Source organism: Vulpes lagopus, chromosome 15 (genome assembly GCF_018345385.1).
Source record: "Vulpes lagopus strain Blue_001 chromosome 15, ASM1834538v1, whole genome shotgun sequence".
NCBI lineage: Eukaryota > Metazoa > Chordata > Mammalia > Carnivora > Canidae > Vulpes > Vulpes lagopus.
Genome location: NC_054838.1, coordinates 23193368 through 23215206, shown reverse-complemented (window position 1 = coordinate 23215206; position 21839 = coordinate 23193368). Strand labels below are relative to the sequence as shown.

At 41.3% G+C, this 21839-nt stretch overlaps 1 protein-coding gene across 5 annotated transcripts in view; it reads left to right on the top strand.

Annotated features, from left to right (window-relative positions):
• The window catches only part of STIM1 (stromal interaction molecule 1), a 195054-nt gene that overhangs the window by 24465 nt on the left and 148750 nt on the right, over positions 1 to 21839 (top strand). The gene's annotated exons all lie outside the window — the stretch shown is intronic.

Genomic DNA, 21839 nt, shown 5'->3' with positions numbered 1-21839 from the left:
GGATGGCTTCAGAGTCAAATATTGGGAATAAAATCCTTGTTGTTTTTCTGAAGGCCTTTGGCATTAGAATTGTTGCTTCTGAAAAATCAAGAACCCAGTTGTTATTGAGAGATTTCAGTTATTTCTGAAATCAGATACTACTCCAAAGCTGTTCTTTAAATACTTCTTCTCTATTCTCCTCAAACCCTATCCCTCTCCAAAAGAAAGTCAATCAAATTTAGACCACTGTGTGAGGATTGTATCTTTGGTCTCCCTGGCCACCAAGCCTCCAGCTCCCTTCCAAAGATAGCACCGCTCCAAACTGCAGTTTCAAGAGAGGTCATTCGGAACCTTTCACTACACTCCACCCGTGACCAAGGCTGTGCTGTAAGTGAAACAGAACAAGTACACATGGACCCTATTAAAAAAGGAGTTTGCTTAAAAAACAAAATCAAACAACAAAAAAAGAGTTTGCTTTCTCACTGGAGACTTTAGAAGGCCTGACACTGGAAATGACTAGAAAACAAGAGCAAGAGAATATAACTCAATGTTAAAATGGCAGGTTTGGATGCCTTGGGATGTGAGGGCAAGCTTTGTGGAAAGGCAGGAAGGAGCAGCTGGATGGGAAAACATCAGTGGTTTTGAATTTTTCATTATAGAATATGGTACCATGGGCCATTCATCTTTTTTTTTTTTTAAATTGAGTTGAATTGATGTTATTTATGACATAAAATAACCATACACATGTATAACTCAGCGGCATTTAGTACATTCACAATGATGTGTAAGCACCATGTCTGTCTAGTTCTAAACCATTTTTATACTCCGTATAAGGAATCCCGTACTCGTTAAGCAGTTGCTCCCACTCCCCCCTCTCTCCTTCACCTGGTGCCCACCAATGTGGATTCTCCCTGTAGTATTTACCTATTCTGGATATTTCATATGAATGGAATCATAATATATGTCACCTTTTGCATCTGGCTTCTTTCGATTAGCGTAATATCCTAGAGGTTCATTCATGTGGTAGCATGTGGCGTGTAGAATGAAGCAGTACTCCAGTCCTCTTCTTATGGGTAGCTAATATTCCAGTGTATGTATATACCACACTTTATTTACCACTATTGGAGGACACTTAGCTGTTTCCATCTTTTCACAGTTGTCAGTAGTGCTGCTATGAACATGTATGTACATGTACTTGTTTGAGTACCTGTTTTCAGTTCTTTGGGGTATATACCAACAGTAGAATTGCTGGGTCAAATGGTAATTCTATGTTTAAGTATTTGAAGAACTGCCAAACTTTTCCAAAGTAGCTGCACCATTTTATACTCCTTCCAGCAATATGCAAGGGGTCCAATTTCTCCACATTCTCACATTTGTTATTTTCTGTTATTATTATTATTATTTTTTTGATTATAGCCATCCAAGTGGGTGTGAAGCGGTATCTCATTATGGTTTTGATTTGCATTTGTCTGATGACTAATAATGTTGTCTTTTCCTCTGCTTCTTGGCTATTTGTACATCAGTTTTAGAGAAATGTCTCTTCAAGTTCTTTGTCCGTTTTTAAATTGGGTTTTGTCCTTTTCTTGTTGGATTGTATGATGGTTAATTTTATGTGGGCTGGGCTAAGGGATACCCAGAGACCTGATAAAACATTATTTCTGGGTGTGTCTGTGAGGATGTTTTCAGAAGGGATGAGTATGTGGATCAAGAGACTGAGTAAAGAAGACCGCTCTCACCAATACCAGGGGGCATTATTTAATCTGCTGAGGGCCTGCATAGAACAAAAAGGGGAGGAGGGTGAACTTGTTCTCATTGCTTGAGCTGAGACATCCATCTTCTCTCACTTTTGTACATCAGAGCTTCTAGTTCTTAGGCTTTTAAACTTGGACTGGTACTTACACCATCACCCCACCACCTGGCCAAGGCCTCTGGACTTGGTCTGAACCATATACCCCAGCTTTCCTGATTCTCTGCAGATTGTGGGACTTTTTGGCCTCCATAACCACGTGAGTCAATTCCTATAATAAATGTTCTCTGATATAGATATCTCTATATATCTGTATGTATCTTTCTCTCTTTTTGTTTAAATAGCCCATTGGTTATGTATCTCTGAAGAACCCTGACTAATACAAATTATAAGAGTTTTTAAAAAAAATATTCTGAATACTAGACATTCATTTTTAAAAAAAAAAACCATGCTTATGGAGCAGACCTTCCTAGACTTAAACATCACTCACTTGTCTTTATTTATTTTTAAGACTTTATTTATTTATTCATGAGAGACACAGAGAGAGAGCACAGAGAGAGAGGCAGAGACATAGGCAGAGGCAGGCTCCCCACAGGGAGCCCAATACAGGGCTCAATCCTGGAACTTGGGATCACGACCTGAGCCAGGCAGACACTCAGCCACTGAGCCACCCAGGCACCCCCCAAATCACTCGTCTTTAAAAATACCGAGATCTTTGAGGTGCCTGGGTGGCTCAGTCACTTAATAAGTGTCCGACTCTTGATTTTGGCTCAGGTCATGATCTCAGGGTCATGAGATTGAGTCCTGCATCAGACTCAGCAGGGAGTCTGCTTGGGATTCCCTTTCTCCCTCTCCCTCTGCCTTTCTACCTCCCTCATCTCTAAAACAAATAAAATCTTTTTTTTTTTTTTTTTAAGATTTTGAGAAAGAGAGTGTGCATCCACAAGTAAGGGGGAGGCAGAGGGAGAAGCAGACTCCCCACTGAGCAGGGAGCCCTACATGGGCTCTATTCCAGGACCCTGGGATCATGACCTGACCCAAAGGCAGAGTCTTGACTGACTGAGCCACCTAGGTGCCCTGAAAGTGCTTTCTTAATGGTGAGTAGCATGATGCTTGGCTCTGCCTTTTCTAAGTCAGGAAAATGCGTGAGCAATAGAGGAGCCAGCCAGATGTTTTCAATACCTGAAAGGCCAAAGGTGTTGTACAGGAATGTTCATAGTAGCATTATTATTAGTAGCCAAAAACTGGAGACAAACCAAATGTCCATCAATTGATGAATAAATAAACTGTAATAGATCCATACAATGAAATATTATGCAGCCATAAACGGAACAAGGTGCTGATAAATGCTACAACATGGATGAACCTTGAAAAATTATGCAAAGTGAAAAGACAACATATTATATGATTCCATTTATTGAAATGTCCAGAATAGGCAAATCTGTGTAGATGGAAAGTAGATTAGTGGTTGCCAGGGGTTAGGCTGCAGGGATGATGGGGAGTGACTGCTGATGGGTATGGGGTTTATTTTTAGGGTGGTGCAAATGTCCTGAAATTAGGTCATGGTAATATCTGTATAACTTTGTGAATATACTGAAAACCACTGAATTGTACCTTTAAAAGGGTGAATCACATGGTATGCAAATTATATCTCAATAAAAACAAAAGTAACTAGGATTTACTAAAAACTGTTGGTTTTAACACAGTTGTAGAAATTTATCATTTATTTTCTTTCTAATTAGAAGTCTTCCTCCAGGACTGTGGAAGCCTCTCCCACAAAGGTGAGGACTTAGGAGCCCCTTCCCAGTTTTAGATGTCAGCCTGCACATGATTTAGGCATAGACACACCAGTAGGTAGGTGGAGGATGCAATGGTGTCCTACTTTGGTTCAGGGGACCTTTCCTGCCTTTGGCTGGGATAAGGGTGGATGAATCACTCCCTATAGTTTGAAGGATGTGGGATGTGAAGAATGAGCTGTCATATCTGTTCTGATGACATCTTGAGTATCACACAGTTGTAGATCCAAATATGGGTGCTGAGCCATTTGCCCTGAATTCGTTACAGAGAATTCCCTGGGAACCAGTGGAGGACAGGGAGAAAGAGAGATAATCAAAGCTCGTGGGAGCAACCAGGTGAAACCAGGTGAGAGACACTAGCGACAGATTTTTTTAATATTTTCTTACAGTTAAGCTATTGAAAGCTCAAGGGAAGTTTTTTTTTTTTTTTTTTTACTTTGTAAACATTTATTGGTGGACTTTCATGTGGCCGTTCTATTGACCAACTCCTGAAGGAGTTCCCAAGCACACTTAGTAGGTGGAACAGACATCTAGGATCCCAGGAGTCCAGGGAATAGTTCAGCTAGGATATGCACAATCAGAGAGATGGCTGTGCACTGGATGGTGAGAGGAAGCTTGGGAGAGCCAGCCTGAACCCGAGGCCACAGTAGACTTGGGACAACAGGGAGAGTAAGGCAGGATATATTCTTGTCCTGATACTTCTTGTCTTGTTTCTGTACCTCCTCACTTTCACTCTACAACAAACTGACCTTTGAGCATCTGCTCTACAGCTGCCCTTGTACTGGACAAAACTGGAGACATGGGCATTATGAGACTTGGGCCCTGCCTTTCAAAGTGCTTAACGTTTTGGGGTACACAGAGCTGGAAATAGTTGACTCTAATGACATCGGTCTCGGTGTGTAACAGGCTGGACTTGGGGTGTAAGACTGCAGACTGACTGGCTATGGTTGGGGATCCGATAAGACTACCCTTAAGCAGACCTTGAGACAGGGCCTTGATGGAGGAGCCTCTTAAGGTCATTGGTAGATGGTAAGGCAGAGGTATAGAATGCTGCTTTGTCAGGTGTGGGCCTTTCATTTTGCCCTTAGATTTGATGGAGGAGTAAAGGGTGTGTGTCCAGGAACAGGCTCTCCCTGCCACTCCTTTGAGCGGTGCTGGGCTGGTGGTAGAAGGTCCTTCCGTGTCCTGCACTTGTCCCATTGCTGTTTTGGAAAGATGAAGCCTGAGAGGTGCCAGAGCTATGCCAGTTGCTATGGGGCCGGAAACAGGTGAGGTTTCTAGCCCTTCTTGAGTTAAGGAGTGAGGGGTTTGTCCTCTTCGGCCAGCTGAAGGCCTGCTTTTGCTATGAAACTGGATAAGTAGTGTGCACAGCTTGTTTTTCATTTGGGGCTATTTTCAGCCCTGGAGCCTAGCAAGGTGGAATGATTGAGATGCTTTGGTAGGGTTCAAGCTTTTGCTGGATCCTATTTGCCAGGTTATAGACCCAGCTGTTTTCCTGGAGATCCACTTTTCCAAACAAGGGGTGCTTTCCTTTTCTCTCAATGGAGAGTGCAGGACATGTGAAGGTGGGTGTCCATTTTAATATTGCAATCCAGGTCCTACATGGAGATGTGGTATAGTTTGGAACATTCTCATAGGGTCCTCATCTGGAACTCATCTGGCTCCTTTATTTTTATGGTCATTGAGATGGCCAGACTCAACTATGGGAGGGGCTCCCTAAATGTATACACCTGATGCTGGCCAGGAACTTGATCTCTTCTGTGCCTGTGTGTCTCTAGGGCCAGTAGAGCAGATAGCTCTACTTGCTGTCTTACCTTGCTGTCCTGAGCCACCAGTGGTCCACATCTGGTAGTCTTCTTTGGAGTTTCCTGTTGTGGGAACTATGGTAGCAGCTCTGGTGGGCCCCATGCTAGATGCTGAGATTTTATCAGAGATGCCTAGGCCAAGGTCATGACCGTTCTCCCAGGGCTTACCACAATGCTCTACACATAAATAAATACTTGTGGTTTAATAAATGTTGGTACAAGAACATACAAAACCAAAAATTAAATAGTTTTTACAGGAACTCAGAAGGCTTGTGAGAAGGGAGCCAGCAATCATTGGGTGCCTACTATGTGCCAGGGACTGTGGTAAGTGCTTTCACAGACATTTAGTTTTTCATACATCATTCTGAGATTATTATTATCAGTATCTTGTATGAACAAATAAGAGGTTAATTACTTGGCCAGAGTCACTTTCTATTGGCCTTATCTCGACTCTTTCTTGAGAATCTGCATCTTGATGTGGCAGATGCTTAATAGATTAAGTGTGTCTTGTTTGAAGTGTTGCACAGGTGAGTTGGACTAGTTTGAATCTTTGAAGTCAGCAGGAGGTGCAGATGTATGCCTAGGCAGGGTCCTGATAATACAGATAAGGTAATGAAATGAGCATAACCTTGAGGAAGTACCATTTGGTAAGGGTGATAGGTAAATAGATATTATAGGGTCTAGGTATAAAGGAGCCAGAAAAAGCAAGGCTAGGCCCCTTTACTTTGTGAGGGCTGTGGTGGCTAGGAACTGTTACTGTGAGACTTCCTGTACTTTAGCTCATCTCCATCCCTTCCGCTCCTCATGGTAATCTTCCTCACTGCCTGATATTTTGACAGTTTTAGGAGTCTTACCTTGTCATCAAAATTGGTATTTCTTTTCTTTTCTTTTCTTTTCTTTTCTTTTTTTTCTTTTCTTTTCTTTTTTTCTTTTCTTTTCTTTTTAAAAGGATTTTGTTCACTTATTTGAGAGAGAGAGAGAGAGAGAACAAGAGAAGCACAAGCAGCAGGAAGAGGGAGAAGCAGGCTCCCCACTGAGCAGGGAGCCCAGTAGAAGGGCTTGATCCCAGGACCTCTAGATCATGATCCAAGCTAAAGGCAGACGCCCAACCAACTGAGCCATCCAGGCTCCCCCAAATTGTCATTTCTTGAGACTAGATGCTCATTTTTTTCTTGCCAGCACTTAGACTTGGATCACTTACCCATTCTGGACCTCAGCTGCCTTATCTATAAAATGAAGCTAATGAAAGACAATAGGTATATTGTAGTCTGAAAGCAGAGACCAATCCACATGGTGATCTCTGGAGATTCACCTTGTTCTTCCAATTCTGTGGTTTCTGTGATCAGATCAATCTGGTCCTAGTATAGGGCTGGGCATCTAATAAGGCTTTGAATTAAGTTTGTCACAGAGGTTACAGAGAATTTTATGGCACCTCAGAATTCTAAAACTTTCTCCATCACCACCTTTAGACCCAGAAGCAGTGACAGAAGCTCTTGGCTTCTCCTGGTCAGTCTCTTGGACTAAATTAGAGTTTCTAGGGGTGCCTGGGTGGCTCAGTGGTTGAGTTTCTGCCTTCACCTCAGGTCGTGATCCCAGGATCCTGGCTCCCCATGGAGCCTGCTTCTCTCTCTGCCTATGTCTCTGCTTCTCTCTGTGTCTCTCATGAATAAATATATAAAATCTTAAAAAAAAATTCTGGGTTTCTAGCCCAACAATAAGGATATGACTGAAATCTTAAGCTCAAGAAGATATTGTATTTAAATATGTTTTCTAGTATAGTGTCTTTCAAAGTCAGCTAGGTCAGTTAGAGATAGGGGTTTCCGGATTTTGCTTCTGGAAGGCATGGCCTAAGTAATGGGATTAGGACCCCACCCTTAGGATATTCACCTTTTTAGGCACTTGGCCAGAAGCCTAAAGCTACATAAAACACTGTTCATGTACAATTCCACTTGAGCTCTAAACTTGTAAAATAGTCAACTTTGGTATAAGACTTGGTGTGGAGGACCGAAGGTACCTAGCAGGACGTTGCAGAAACTCTGAGCTACAGCTAAGTCTACCACTAACTGATCAGACAATTAATAATAAAAATAATAATGTTGATTGTTGTGATAAAAAATAAATGTATATTGAGTACTTTTGTGTTATGTACAATTATTTACATTATATAATCCTCACAACAGCCAATGATATTGTTATTCTCGTTTTTATAAATGAGGAATCTAAGGTCACATTTCTAGCAATTAGTGTAAGTGGGACTCAACCTAATTAGAAATTTCATGTTCTAATTCCAAGGCCTATGTTTTTAACCACTGCACTATGCTGCCTCCCCAGTGATCTGGGTATATGCTTATATTTCTGTGGGCCAGGCTGACTGCTTGGGAGGAAGGCAGTGTGGTAACAGGTTGTCTCTTCCTCAGTACCTGAAAGAGTCATTTCTTTTTGGAATGCTCCTGAGTGCCAGGCACTGTTTAGGAACCAGGGATACCAATTTTGTTAAGTAATATTTTTATTTATTCAATAAAAAAGATAAAATAGCATAAGGTAAAGATCATTGAGCTAGATCCAGAATCCTGGCTCCACTTCTTATCAGCTTTGAGACCTTCTCTTAAATCAATTAATATGTTTAAGGCTTTCACAACATTGCCTAATGGAGGGTGAATGCTCAATAAATGTGTTATTATTTATTGTGATGTATGTTTTTTATTTTTATTTTAATTTTTTTAAAATTTTACTCATGAGAGACACAGAGAGAGAGTCAGAGACATAGGCAGAGGGAAAAGCAGGCTCCTCACAGAGAGCTGGATATGGGACTTGATCCGGGGATCCAAGATCATGCCCTGAGCTGAAGGCAGATGCTCAACCACTGAGCCATTCAGGCATCCTTATAATATATCTTTAAATATTTTATTTATTCATGAGAGACACGCAGAGAGAGGCAGAGGGAGAACAAGGCTCCCTGTGGGGAGCCTGCTGCGGGACTCGATCCCAGGATCTGGGATCATGCTCTGAGCTGAAGGCAGACGCTCAACCACTGAGCCACCCAGGCATCCCCGAAGGTGTGTTTTTTTAAAGTAGGCCCTTCCCTGGGTGGAGCCCAATGTGAGTCTTAACTCACCACCCTGAGATCGAGACCTGAGCTGAGATCAAGCGTGGGATGCTTAACTGACTGAGCCACCCAGGTGCCCCAGTGTTAGCTATTATTAATACTATTTCTAGATTGAGGGCTAATAAATGTATCAGACTGTGGGAATACTGTGGTAAACAAGATAATCTCACCCTGTCCTTACAGAGTTCACAGTCTAGTGAAGAATGTAGATCTTGCTATTTATTTATTTATTTTTAAATAAATGGTTAAAAATAGGGTGAGTGGAGGGAAGAAGTGCAGAGCAGTGTGGTTCACTGTACAGAGGGACCTAACACCATTTGAGGGCTTGGGAGGTTCTGAGTAAATGTCAGAGGCGGGCCCTGAGGTGGAATAGGAACAGCATAAACTCTGCAGCCGAACTATTCTGCCACTTGGGCAAGTTACTTAATTAGCCTGTGCCTTTTATCTGAATGATGAGGATAATAATAGTGTCTGTCTCACAAGGCAGTTATGAGGATTAATAAGAAATATTTGTAAAGTGCTTAGGGTAGTGCCTGGCACATAGTAAGTTGTCTATAAATAGGTTAAATAAAATAAATAGGTGAAGTACACTCTTTTTAAATCATAAGTCTTGGTATTCCTCTCTTTAAAATCTTGTATTAACTTGTCCTATCTTGTCAGTTAAAGTCCAAGTTCTTTAATATGGCAAATAATAGGATGATCATATCTTCCTAGGCTAGTCCTTGTTCACAGTTACTCTTCTGGCTCTCTTTTACTCTCAGAAGTGACCATGTTTTGGGGCACCTGAGTGGCTCAGCGGGTTGAGCGTCTGACTCTTGACTTCGGCTCAGGTCATGATCTCAGGAAAATGAGATAGAGCCCTGATTTGGGCTCCATGCTCAGTGTGGAGTCTGCCTGAGATTCACTCTCTCCCTTGCTTTCTGCCTCTCCTCCTGCACACATGTGCTGTCTCTCTCTCTTTCTTTTCTTTTTAAAAAGATTTTGTTTATTTATTCATGAGAGAGAGAGAGAGAGCAGAGACACAGGCAGAGGGAGAATCAGGCTCCATGCAGGGAGCCCGACGTGGTACTTGATCCCGGGACTCCAGGATCACATTCTGGGCCAAAGGCAGACGCTCAACCGCTGAGCCACCCAGGCGTCCCTCTCTCTCTGTTTCTAAAATAAGTAAATAAATAAATAAGACATGGAAAAAAAAAGTGACTATTTTTATTATTAGTTTTCCTTTCTTTTTTTTTTTTTTTTTTTTTAAGATTTTATTTATTTATTCATGAGAGACAGAGAGAGAGGCAGAGACACAGGCAGAGGGAGAAGCAGGCTCCACACAGGGAGCCCGACATGGGATTGGATCCTGAGTCCCCAGTCCCCAGGATCACACCCTGGGCCAAAGGCAGCGCTAAACCACTGAGCCACCAAGGCTGCCCTTATTTCTTTATTTGAGAGAGAGAGAGAGAGAGAGAGACAGACAGACAGACTGAGAGCACAAGCAGGGGGAAGAGCAGAGGGAGAGGGAGAAGCAGACTCCTCGCTGAGCAGGGAGCCCCATGTGGGGCTTGATCCCAGGACCCTGGGATCATGACCTGAACCGAAAGCAGAAACTCCACTGACATCCTGAACTGACCCTGTTTAGACCATAAGTGACACAGCCATTCGTTTATGGTGACCTTCCACATAAGGCCTTCTGTGGTCTAACCCCTTCCTATTGCTTCAGTCTCATCTTTTGACATTGCTCTGCTAATCCCTTACCTAAGTGTTACTATGAACTATTTGTCATTTCCCAAAGTCATGTCACATTTTATTGTTTGGGGTTTTGTTTGTTTGTTTTGCTTTTGCATTTCTGAGCCTTTGTATATGCTGTGATCTCTGCCTGAAACGATGTCTCCCTTTTACCTCCGTCTTTCTCTAGCACCCTTTTGTCATACACGTACTCATTCTTTGAGATTTACCTCAATTGTCTTTTTTCCCCCCTCAATTATCTTCTATAAAGAGTTGGTATTGCATACCTAGCTAGATTGTTTTCTTTTTTGTGCCATTACTGTAATTAGTATAGCTTTTTGTTATGATCGTTATCATCATTGTACTGCCACTGCTTATGTTTATGGCCTCCTACCAGATTTTGAGTTGCTACAGGGCAAGGACTGACTATTCTTTATTTCATTAAAAAAATGAAGTATGGAGTTATGGCATAAATATGATTAAATGAATGAATGAAATGCTTGACGAATTTTTACATGTGTATACCTATATAACTACCACCCAGATCAATTATAGATACATTTCTGCATCTTCAGGGTCTGGTGTAGTAGTTTGCAAACATTTTCTGTAATGGACCAGATAGTAAATGTTTTAGGCTTGATGGGCCATATGGTTTTTGAAGTGGCAAGTCGTTGCAGGAAAGCAACCATAGGCTATATATAAATGAACATCCATGACTGTGTTCCAATAAGACTTTGCAAAGACTGTTGGGCTGGATTTGGCCTGAGGACCACAGTTACTAGATAAGTACATCCCTTATCTAGCATGGTCTCCAAAGGTAAAACAGAAATTCAATAAAATCTGTTGAATTATAGACAAAGACCTTGATCTTAGAAACCATTTTCTTGATTTTTCTAGTAGTGGAGCAACTTGTACCTGCAGATTAGGGCTATGCTTTTTTTTTTTTTTTTTAAATTTTATTTGTTTATTCATGGAGACACACAGAGAGAAGCAGAGACACAGGCAGAGGGAGAAGCAGGTTCCCTGCAGGGAGCCTGATGCGGGACTCAATCCCAGGACTCTGGGATCATGACCTGGGCCAAAGGCAGGCGCTCAACCGCTGAGCCATCCAGGTGTCCCAGGCCGGTGCTTTTGAGAAGTATGTCTCGAAGCAGGTTGCCTTTCCACAAGTTACTTGTGTTCATAAAAGAATAAAAATGTTACTTCTTCCAGCACAGTTTTTGGTAGCCTGTGGTCTCTGGTAACTTTGAGGTCCATGAAAGCAGTGAAGGGGTGTATTTGTGTAATCCTTAGGCATTGGACCATGTCTTCTTCATTTTGTCCTTAGTGCCTACCATAGGGTCTTGGACAGGGACACTTAGTAAATATTTGTTTTTGAAAGATAAATGAATTTAAATTGCTTTCAGTGTTTCAATAAGCCTAATGGAAATTATATATTTACTTACAATTAAAGTGTCTTTGCTTTTGGTTTTAATTTAATTTTGATTTTGGTGCTGTGTGGTAACATTAGTTTGCTCAAGCTAATTGGTACTTTGACTGGCAGTTGATGGCATCATAGGACATAAACCTGTTCAGTGAGTAAATGACCTTGGACACAAGTATACAGCCAAAATAAGCACTGGTAGCACAACCCAGTGCTTGAATGTCTGCATGTTTACTTTCACTTTCTTGCGCATGAGTATCAAAGCCAGGATGGTGAGGTGTGTAATTTCAAAATATTGTTATGAAGCTTTGATAATTGTATATGGTTGGTTGAAATCTGGATCAGCATTTTGAAAAGAAAAAGCAGTGATAAACACAGCTGAAAATGTTGGATTGATTTCTCCATAAGTGCACTTTGTTTATTGACAGAATCATTCAAAACATGAGGGGCTGTGGAAGGAAACAAGAATCTAAGTGTTGAAAAAAGGATATGTTTCATTATTTCTGAGTCAGAAATAGATAACTATCATTTTTTTTTAAAGATTTTATTTATTTATGAGAGACACAGGGAGGGAGGGAGGAAGAGACACAGGCAGGGGGAGAAGCAGGCTTCATGCAGGGAGCCCGACATGGGACTCGATCCTGGGACTCCAGGATCACACCCTGGGCCAAAGGCAGATGATTAACCGCTGAGCCACCCAGGGATTCCCCAGATAAACTGTCATTAACATGAAGCTTTTCCCCCCTAATAGTTGGCCTTCATCACAAGTGCCTTATACTTTTTTTTTTTTTTTTTTTTTTTTTTTTGTCATTTGGGATTGGTAGTCAGAGACCTGGAAGCCTGGGTTGAGGGTAAATTTTTGGTCATCTCTAGGGCACTTTCCCATTACTGCCCTCTGCCTCCTGCCCCACTCCCCCCACCATGCTCTAGCTGGCCAGGCACACAGGGGTTGCCCACAGCATTGAATCTTAATTCCTGCTGCCTCTTATATCCTCACAGAATTTTATGTGTGTTTGCTGAAGATTGGAAGGGATTGGCATGATGGTTGGGGTGGGATAGGGGTTGGGCAACTTTAGTGTCAGGAATAAAAGGCAAGTCATCTCCCTAAGTGATCCTAATGATGATCATATATACTTTCAAATTACAAAGGATTTTAATCTCTTATTTGATTTGATCCTTGTTGCTATCCTGGGAGGCAGCCCTATTTGCACAAGGCTAAGAAGAAGCTCAGAGGATAACTTTTTAAAGGTGTCACACTGCTATCAAGGCACAGAGGCAAGATTTGAAGACAAATTCTCTTCCTCAGGTCTCTGTATTCCTTATAATGCAGCATTGGTTTTCAAACTGTTTTCTAGGTATCCTATGGCTTCCTAAGCTGCTTCAGGGATCATTGTGGGAAAAGTGAGTCATTGGGAAGAGCTCTAGGACTTACTCATATTTCTCAACCATAGCCCCTCCACATTCAGCTTATTTTTTAACTTAAAAAAACCTTTTGGGGGTAGCTGAGTGGCTCAGTCAGTTAACTGTCCAACTCTTGATTTTGGCTGGGGTCATGATTTCAGGGTCATGAGATCAAGCTCTGTGCTAGGCTTGAAGCCTGCTTGAGAATCTCCCCCCAACCCACTCTCTCTTTCTCAAAAAAAAACAAAAACAAAAACAAAAACAAAAACCTTATGTATTATGGAGAATTTGAAACATTTAAAACCAGGGAGGGCAGGGGCTCCTGGGTGGCTCAGTCAGTTGAACACAGTTCAGGTTATGATCTCAGGGTGATGGGATGGGGCCTGACTTTTGCTTCCTTGTCCAGCAGGGAGTCTGCTTGAGATTCTCTCCCTTTCCCTCTGCCCCTCCCCTACTCACATTCTCTCTCTCTCTCTCTCTTTCTCTCATATAAAAAAATAAATCTTAAAAAACTAAACAAAACAAAACTAGGGACACCTGAGTGGCTCAGTTGGTTAAGCATCTGCCTTTGGCTCAGGTCATGATTGAACCCTGCATTGGGATCCTTGCTCAGTAGGGATCCTGCTTCTCCCTCTGCACCTCCTGCTGCTGTTCATGCTGCTCTCTCTCTCTCTCAAATATAATAAATAAATAAAATCTTTTTTTTTTTTTTTAAGATTTTGTTTATTTATTCATGAGAGACACACAGAGAGAGAGAGAGAGTCAGAGACACAGGCAGAGGGAAGCAGGCTCCATGCAGGGAGCCTGATGTGGGACTCCATCCCGGGTCTCCAGGACCAGGCCCCGGGCTGAAGGCGGCGCTAAACCGCTGAGCCACCTGGGCTGCCCAAATAAATAAAATCTTAAAAAAAAAACCAAACAAACTAGATTGGGCAGTATAATGAACCCTCTTGTGCCCGTTACTCTCCATCTACAATTATGTATTCAAGGCCAGTCTTTTATTTTATTTTATTTTATTTTATTTTATTTTATTTTATTTATTTTATTTATTCACGAGAGACACACACACATATACACAGAGAGAGAGAGAGAGAGGGAGGCAGAGACACAGGCAGAGGGAGAAGCAGGCCCCATGCAGGGAGCCCGATGCAGGACTCATCCAGGGACGCCAGGATCACGCCCTGGGCCAAAGGCAGGCGCTAAACCGCTGAGCCACTGAGGGATCCCCAAGGCCAGTCTTTTTAATCCTGTTTCATCTTTACCCTCCCACCTGTTTGGATTATTTTGGAGCAAAATCTAGGTGTATTATTTCATTCACAAACATTATATATTTCTAAAAGAACTGTATTTGAAAACATCATTATCACAGTTAAAAATATAACAATAATCATTTAATATCAAGTAGTGTTTAAGTTTATTTATTCTTATCAGTGCCCAACAAAGCTCTGTATATTGGTTGACTGAAACTTTTCTTGGTTTTTTTTTTTTTTTTTTTTTTAGTTTAATGTAGTTCCAGTTGTTTATTTTTGCTTATGTTGCCCTTGCCTGAGGAGACAGATAAAAAAAAAAAATTGCTCAGACCAATGTCCAAGAGCTTTTGCCTATGTATTCTTCTAGGAGTTTTGTGGGTCCTGGTCTTTATTTAAGTTTTTAATCCATTATGAGCTTATTTTTGTGTATGGTATAAGAAAGTGGTCCAGGTGATCCCTGGGTGGTGCAGCGGTTTAGCGCCTGCCTTTGGCCTAGGGCCTGATCCTGGAGACCCGGGATCGAATCCCACGTCGGGCTCCTCGTGCATGGAGTCTGCTTCTCCCTCTGCCTATGTCTCTGCCTCTCTCTCTCTCTGTGTGACTATCATAAATAAATAAAAATTTAAAAAAAAAAGAAAGTGGTCCAGTTTCCTTCTTTTCCACATAGTTGTCCAGTTTTCCCAACACCATTTATTGAAGAAACTTTTCCCTGTTGTTTGTCCTTGCCTCCTTTGTTGAAGTTTAAATGACTGTATAAATGTAGGTTTAATTCTGAACTGTGTATTCCATTCCATTAATCTATATGTCTGTTTTTGTGCCAGTATGATACTGATTACTATGGTTTTGTAGAATAGTTTGAAATTAGGGAACATGATGCATCCAGCTTTGTTCTTCTTTCTCTAGATTATTTGGCTATTTGGGATCTTTTGTGGTTCCATACAAATTTTAGGAATATTTGTCCTAGTTCTGTGAAAAATGCTGTTGGTATTCTGATAGGGGTTGCGTTGAATCTGTAGATTGCTTTGGATAGTGTGGACATTTTAACAATATTTATTCTTACAATCCATGAGTATTGTATGTCTTTCCATTTATTTGTGTCTTTAGTTTCTTTCATCAGTGTCTTACAGTTTCCCATTTCTTTTATCAGTATCATACAGTTTTAATTTCTTTCATCAGTGTCTTATAGTACAGATCTTTTACTTCCTTGTTAAATTTATATATAAATTATTCCTAGGAAAAAAATTATTCCTAAATATTTTATCTTTTGATGCAGCTATAAATAGGATTGTTTTCTTAATTTTTTTCCTGATAGTTCATTATTAGTGCATAGAAATGCAGCAGATTTCTATATATTAATTTTATATCCTACAACTTACTGAATTTATTTATTCTAATAGCTTTCTGGTAGAGTCTTTAGGATTTTCTATCTATAGTATTATGTCATCTGCAAATAGTGACAGTTTTACTTCTTTTCCAATGTGGATGTCTTTTTTTTCTTTTTTTCTGGTTGATCTAAATCTTGAGTTTCCAGGCACTTGGGTGGCTCAGTGGTTGAGTGTCTGCCTTTGGCTCAGGTCATGATCCCAGGGACCCTGGATCCCAGGGTCCCACTACCTGCTGGGAGCCTGCTTCTCCCTCTGCCTATGTCTCTGTATCTCTCATGAATAAATAACTAGAATCTTTAAAAAAATTAATCTTGAGTTTCTTCTGACTCATAGCTTTCCCTCCTCTCTTTTTCCTTTTCTTTGCAATTCTATATTGAAGAAACTGGGTCATTTGTCTAGAAGCTTCCTAGTTTCTGGATTTTGCTGCGTATCTCTCTATGGTGGCATTTAACATGTTCCTATACTCTCTGTATGGTACTATAAATTGGTAGTTGGATCTTGATGCTTGATCAGGTTCAGGTTTAATTTTTTTTTTTTTTTTCAGGTTTTGAAAGAGAGAGAGAGTGAGCAAGCGAGAGAAGTCACAAGCAGGGTGTAGGGACAGAGGGAAAAGCAGACTCCTGGCTGAGCAGGAAGGATGCTGGGCTCGATCCCAGGACCCTGAGATCATGATCTGGGTGGAAGGCTAATGCTTAACTGACTGAGTCACTCACTCTGCTTTTCTTTCTGTTTTTTTTTTTTTTTCTTTCTTTTTGAAAAGGTGACCAACTGTATCTGGTTTCCTCTCTTTTTGTTATGTTTAGACTGAAGAGTGGGTTCAGATATTGTCATTTGATCTATTCGTTAAAATATTTCCCTTCAGTTTTTTGCCTGATGATTTTATTTATTTATTTATTTATTTATTTATTAAAAAGATTTTATTTATTCATGACAGAGAGAGAGAGAGAGAGAGAGAGTGTCAGAGACACAGGCAGAGGGAGAAGCAGCCTCCGTGCAGGGAGCCCGATGTGGGACTCTATCCTGAGTCCCCAGGATCACACCCGGTTAAAGGTGGCGCTAAACCGCTGGGCCACCGGGGCTGCCCCTTGCCTGATGATTTCAGGAGTCATTAATGTTTACTACCTAGATCCATTATTTCATTAAAGATCTAATTAGATATTAAGACTCCTAATTAGATATAATTTGAACTGCATTTGAAAGAGAGAGTTATGCTGTTCAGAAATAAAGTTTGGAAACTACTGGATTGTAGCTGTTCTCTAAGAGCACCCATGATGAAAGGAACCAGGAACTCTAAGTGGGGACGGTGACCGTAACTAACTTGTAGTACTTCTTAAGCCTTCTTTACTTTCTCATATGTGCTGTTTTTGGCCTACATTCTTTCTTAACACGACACTTAAACCCTTCCAACAAAAAGGGGTCATATGTCTTAATCTTAAAGAGCAAAATGGATAGACTGTCTTACTCTAGAGCCAGGCTTGGGGGATGGAGCCCTAGGGGTGGGATGAGTTCTGCTTTAAATTTTTTTTAAAATTTATTTATGATAGTCATACAGAGAGAGAGAGAGAGAGGCAGAGACACAGGCAGAGGGAGAAAGAAGCAGGCTCCATGCACCGAGAGCCCAACGTGGGATTCGATCCCCGGTCTCCAGGATCGTGCCCTGGGCCAAAGGCAGGCGCCAAACCGCTGCGCCACCCAGGGATCCCCATGAGTTCTGCTTTAATGAACAAAGTGAGTAAGTCCCTGGGGTCTATGCAGCTTGAAGAAGAGCCTGGAAAGTGACCTTGACAGCATCTAAGACTAGATACTTCCAGCTAAGAGTGGGAGGACCTGTCCCTTATTCCATAGCACAAGGGGACTTTCCAGTCCAAAGGGCCTGCCTGCTTAGGCATCAGGTCTGTCCCATCTGACATGTTCCAGGGAAGAGTCTTGGTAGCTCTGTTTAAGGCGGACTCTTAGGAATCCTAAACTGATAACCTCAGGACAGCCTGAGGCCTCCTTGTTTTGAGCCCTGTTCTAAGGAAGGCCAAGGGCAGGAACCTCTTAGCAGTAGCTTTCGCTGATCCTTGGCCGGAAATACCTTATGCCGCTGTGGCCAAGAGAAGAGCTGCTGTGGAGCACTTGGTGTTCTTTAGCCTTTGCAGAGGTCACAGGCAGACAGGCAGGGGAGCAAGGCCTTAATTAGCTAGGGACTGCTGGAGTCAAGCCATTTGGCAGTGTCTTACCTCAGCTCTTCAGTGGGACTGGCTCCTTCTCCTAGTGACAGTGCAAATACTCCCTCCTTTTATAGCTTTTAGGTCTCTGAAAGATCGGTCTTTGTGAGCTTTAAGACACTTCTATGTAGTGCAGTTCAAGGCTGATTTTAATTTAATTTAATTTTATTCTTTTTAATATATTTTATTTATTCATGAAAGAAACAGAAAGAGAGAGGCAGAGACACAGGCAGAGGGAAAAGCAGGCTTCCCACAAGGAGCTTGATGTGGGACTCGATCTCAGATCCTGGGATCACACCGTGAGCAGAAAACAACCTCTGAGCACCCAGGCGTCCCTAAGGCTGATTTTAAAAGCTGGTTTGGTGGAATGACAAAAATTCCTTCCATCTGCAGGCTGTGCTTTTTAACCACTCAAGCACGTTTTATTTCATTTGTTCTGAACCAATAGTCCGTGAGTTGTAGATGAGGAAATTAAGCCCAGAAAGGAGAAGTACTTAATTAAGATTATGGCTAATTATAATCTGGATCCTGAGACCAGAGGTCTTTTTACCAATATGTGAAAGACAAAGCGAAAGGAGGAAGATGGTAAATAAAATTGGGTGACTTTTATGTGCCAGGCACTGTGTAAGGTGCTTAGCTGTTTTCTTACAATGTTATATGACAACACATTTTACCACTCTGAACCCCAGAGTGGTTAAGTAACTTAGCCAAGATTATAGCTAAGAAGTGGCAGTGCCTAGATTCAGATCAAAGCCTATTTGACTTTAGAATCTGTGTCTTTCTATCATTATACTATATTCCTTGACAGTTGTTTATTCTAAAAAAAAAAACAACTTATTGAGCTGCAGATGCAATACTAGGTAGAAGAGTTACGAGTTTAAGATTCAGTAATCTCCGCCCTCAGGGAACTCATCATTTTGGTGATGGCTCACTGCTACATTAGAGGGAATGGGGACAGGAAGTTGATGGAAGGATAGGAGGCAGTAGGAGCTCAGGGGCCCTTAATCTTTCATGGTAGAGGATTTGTCAGAGGAGGCTTCCCAGAGAAGTAGGTAGTTAGCTAGTCTATGATGAAGAACATAGGCCCTGGGATCAGTCTGTGTAGGTTCCATCACTTACTATAATACTTAGGGCAAGTTACTTCACCTCTCTGAACCTACTGTCTTATCTGTAACATGGAGATAATTATATTATCTACCTCAAAGGGCTGTTGTGAAGATTAAGATGAGATAATTCATGTTGAACATTTAGCAGATTGCCTGACACATAATAAGCTCTCATTAATTGTCAACCATTGTAATGATCATTGTCTAACCTGTGTTTCTCCTGTATTCAACTCAAGTTGGGACAAATGAAGCCAGGTTCTCTTATTATCAGTAGAGTAGGGTTTGTTTAAGCAATTTCAAAATATTTTTTTGAGGCCTAAGATTCCATCAGAGTCAAAACTGACATTTAATTGTTTCCAAGACGGTAGCTGTTTGTATCTGGTGGCAACCCAACCTGGCATGTGCTCCCTAAAGGATCTCTAGTTTGTCCTAAAAATGCTATATCTGGTAAAGACCCCTCTTTCCTTTCCTACTTCTTCATTGGATAGGCCAGAAACTGGCCTCCTTTAGAAACTGGTCTATTCCTCCAAGAGCCCATGTTCTCTGCCTATTCCCCCTGTCCCACCATGTTCTTTATCACTAGACTAGCACCGAGATACCCACTTCTCTGGGAAGCCTTCCCTGGCAACTTCTCCTACCACCAAAGATTAAGGCTCCCCTCAAGCTGCCATTACCTCCTTTCCTTCTGTCTATCCCTGTATTATCATTCTCTCTATCATAGCAATGAGCATTACCAATTATGAGTTCCAAAAGAGCAGAGATTACTAAATCTTATACTTCCTTATATCCCTTGCATCTGCAGCTCAGTAAAGATTTTTTGGAATAAACAACTGTCAAGGAATATAGTATAATAATATACAGGCTTTAAAGTTAGCAGACAGATCTGACTCCCAAACTTTCTCCCAAACTTATTGTGCTAGAAAAAGTAGTGTAATCTTATTTATTATTTTTAAAAAAGATTTTATTTATTCATGAGAGATGGAGAGAGAGGCAGAGACACAGGCAGAGAGAGAAGCAGGCTCCACGCTGGGAGCCCGATGCAGGACTCGATCCCGGGACTCCAGGATCACACCCCGAGCCAAAGGCAGACCTCAACCACTGAGCCACCCAGGCATCCCAATAACTACCTTTATACATTTGTACACTATACCCTTTTAAAATAATTTCTTAAAGTAAATTAAAAAATAAGTGTTCTTCAGAATATCACTATCATATGAAAAGACAATAGGTATTACTCTGAGAGACCTCTGAGATCAAGTTTGGAAAAGCTGGGAGCCTTTAATATGATAAGGAAAGGTATGTAGGGTTGCCTACTGTTGTTTTTTTTTAAGCTTGAACTCATGACCCTGAGATCAAGAGTCGCATGCTCTATGGACTGAGCCAACCAGGTGCCCCTCCTGTATTTTTTGATTATGGAATCTCCACCCCCTTCCCCTAAACCCCAAACACATCTATTAACATTACATAAGACACTAGTGTTCCATAGAACACAATTAGGTAAATGAATACAAAGTGGCTTCTGCTTTTCTGTTAGTAGGGCTTAGAGAAGCAGAATGGCAACCTCTCCTTTGGTTGACAAGTAACTTCAGGGTTCTCCCTCCTTTCACAGACTGGGTTGTTGTTACAGAAGCTGGAGATCTTGGTTAATCCACCAGTCCATGATTATGTCCCAGAATCAATGGTAGGAGATTTTGCTAATTGAGGTTCTATAGTTAGCATAGTCTTGCTTCTGGAGGAGAAGAAAAATACCCTGCTTCGAGGGAACAGCACTCAGTTCAATCAGAGAACTGTCTATCTGCTTTCTTGTGAATTGTAGTTGGCCCAGAAGTGGGTTGGGGTGGATTGCATTCATAATTTCAGTCTTGTAGAGTTCTGGGTTTCAGTCTTCCCTCTGTTTTGACTGAGATACTTCTATTTTCTCAATCTTGGTTTTCTTATTTATTTATTTCATTATTATTATTATTATTTTAGAGAGAGAGCATGAGCATAAGTAGGAGGGAATGGCAGAGGGTAGGGAGAAAGAAAATCCCAAGCAGTCTCCACGCCCAGTGCAGAAACTGATGCAGGATTCCATCTCATGACGCTGAGATCATGACCTGAGCCAAAATCAAGAGTTGGATGCCCAACCAACTGAGCCCCCCAGACACCCCATTTTCTTATTTAAAGATAAAGAGGTTAGGTTAGAATAATTGCATTCAGTGAATATTAAACATTTACTGTGACCCAATTACTGTTCTAGGATAATAGGGCCATAGTGATGGAAAACGAGATACTGCCTCATGGAACTTCATCTAATAGAGATGGTTAGATATGATATGAGTGTAGAAGTATATCTTACAGATTAAGACTTTAGTGGTTGTAGTCTAGCAGGCTTCCTGGAGATGGTATGACCTAGTCTCTAAAACTCATTTTAAGGTTTATCTACTGGAGTTCAGGGAGGCATTAGGATTGTAAAAATGACCTGTGTGCAGGTAGGAGAGAGTATGGAGAGTGGAGTGCTCAGGTGAAGGTGTTATCCTGCGTTGCTCTTAGGCATGGCACCACCCAGGGGTACTCTACTGAGAGGGTGTTTTCCAGGCAGCTGCAGCTAGCACTGCCAGAAGGAATTTGCAGCTAAGGACAGAGGGAGGGGCTGGTAGATGGGGATTGATACTGTGGGTAGAGGCAAAAAATCATAAGTGATGGAGTCAGAAGTTAAAAGGATTGGGAACTGGTGAGTTGTATGTAGCATGTAAATGGGCAATAGTTCTTGTCTTAGGTTTTAAATGTCAGAGGAACTTGAAAGCTGAAAATGTTTACATATAATTTACTAAGTTCTTACCACGAGCCAGGCATTGTTATTAACATTTATAATGGTGAGCTGATTTAATTTTTTATTATTTAATTCTTATTATTAGGGTATTTAATCTTTATACCAA